Source organism: Rhinopithecus roxellana, chromosome 5 (assembly GCF_007565055.1).
Source record: "Rhinopithecus roxellana isolate Shanxi Qingling chromosome 5, ASM756505v1, whole genome shotgun sequence".
Classification (NCBI taxonomy): Eukaryota; Metazoa; Chordata; class Mammalia; order Primates; family Cercopithecidae; genus Rhinopithecus; species Rhinopithecus roxellana.
This window is the reverse complement of record NC_044553.1, coordinates 173,789,488-173,791,644: the sequence shown is the minus strand read 5'-3', so window position 1 is coordinate 173,791,644 and position 2,157 is coordinate 173,789,488.

Genomic DNA, 2,157 nt, shown 5'->3' with positions numbered 1-2,157 from the left:
CAGGCATGCACCACCATGCCTGGCTAATTTTTGTATTTTTAGTAGAGACGGGGTTTCACCATGTTGCCCAGGCTGGTCTCAAACTCCTGACCTTAAGTGATCCACAGGCTTCGGCCTCCCCAAGTGCTGGGATTACAGGCGTGAGTCACCATGCCCCCGCCTCCCATCTCTTATTTTGCACAGGTTTGAGTGCCTTGTGGGAATAGTCCAGGGGTCAGGACAGTCAAACTTCATCAATCCAGACTCACTAGTTTGGAATTCATACCTTTCTATAGTTAACAAAGGATTTACATTAAAAATAATGATGCTCCAGGATGGCAAAGGGTGTCAGTTAAGATCTACCCACGTTTATTCCCTGTAAGACCCAATTTACTCTGTTAAATAAAAAGGAATGTATTGGTCACCTAAGTGAAAATTCTGGCTTTAAGCACAACTAGATTCAGAACTCAACATCATCAGGGCAGCAGCTCTGCTTTCCACTGTGTTGGCATCAGTCTGAGACTTTGCATGGCAGCAAGATGGCAGCCTCTCACATTCAGGACCACTGGAGATGCAAGTCTCTTTTCCAGGACCCCCAGCAAAACTTATGGTTCATTTTGATGAGATACTATTATTATATCAAAATGAGATACTATTATCTCAAAACTCATGGCTCATTTTGATGAGATACTAGTTGGGTCCCAGGCCTAGGTCTGAAGCAATCACTGAGGCCGGGAGGAGGTAACTCACTAATTGGCTTGGACCTGAGTCAATGCTCTACTTGTAGAGTGTGTGGGTGGCAGTCAGTCAGCTTTCCAAGACCAATGAGAGTAGGAAAGGGAGTTGGTTCCCCAGAGAGGAAGCTGAGGTATGGTACCAGGAGGGTGAATGAACCCTGGGTGACAAGAACAACAGATGGCCTTATCCAAAGGAAATCGATGGCCAAATAACTAATAAGACAAATATTTTTCTAGCCCTTTAAAAATATAATTGATGTGCTAGTTTTAAATCCCTACAGACCTCTGATAGGCAATATATTATGGGCTCATTTGGGATAGCCTGCACTTGCTCAAGAATAAAACTGCATCTTTAAAGTAGCCTGCGATCCATGCTTCCAACAAATTGAGACTGGCCTTCCTGACCCACCAGTGGGCAGTTTGACTAAATTAACCAATGTCACCAGCGATGGCTGGAAAGCCTGGCAGCACCACATGCTGTTTTCACTGGGGTCCTCCTTTGGCCAAACGGGGTTAGAGCAAAGTTTGATTCCAGTGGCTCCACTCCTTGACATGGTCAAAGCTCCTGCCCTTGAATCCCTAGTGATTTCTCTTTCACCACCCTCCCCTAACTCATTACTAAAACCTGCTCTTGTTATCAGTCATTTGCACATAGGTATGAATAAGTTTCAAGTTTAGCCTCTCTCAGGATCATCTGCACTTTAAATAAAACGCAAGGCGGCCGGGCGCAATGGCTCACACCTGTAATCCCAGCACTTTGGGAGATCAAGGTGGGTGGATCACCTGAGGTCAGGAGTTTGAGACCAGCCTGGCCAACATGGTGAAACCCTGTCTCTACTACTAATACAAAAATATTAGCTGGACATGGTGGCACGTGCCTGTAATCCCAGCTACTCGGGAGGCTGAGGCAGGAGAATCACTTGAACCTGGGAGGTGGATGTAGTAGCGGTGAGCCGAGACTGCACCACAGAACCTCAGCCTGGGAGACAAGAGTGAAACTCCGTCTCAAAAAAAAAAACAAACAAACAAACAATGCAAGGCACTGTCCTTTCTACCCTACTAACCTCAAAAGTTATTTCTGGGGAAACAGCAAATGGGACTCCCTGAATTCAAGCAACAAATGTCCACAACCTTCTTTGAAACCCCCACTCATCCACAATGTCTTGTCAATGAATTTTTTTTCCTTCAAGTCTAATTTCATTCTCTTTTTGCTGACATTCAACTATTACCCTCTACTGTGATAGGGACGTTTCTTGTATCCTTGCACCCCTTTATTCACTCAACAAACTCTTCTCCAGCACCCACCATATCTTAAATACTTGGGTATATAAAGACTGCCTAGTCACTGTCCTCAAGGAGCTTGCAGTTGAATTTTAATGCAGGAAACCAGATTTTTTATTTGTCTGTCTATCTCTTTGTTTGTTTGTTTATTTATTTATTG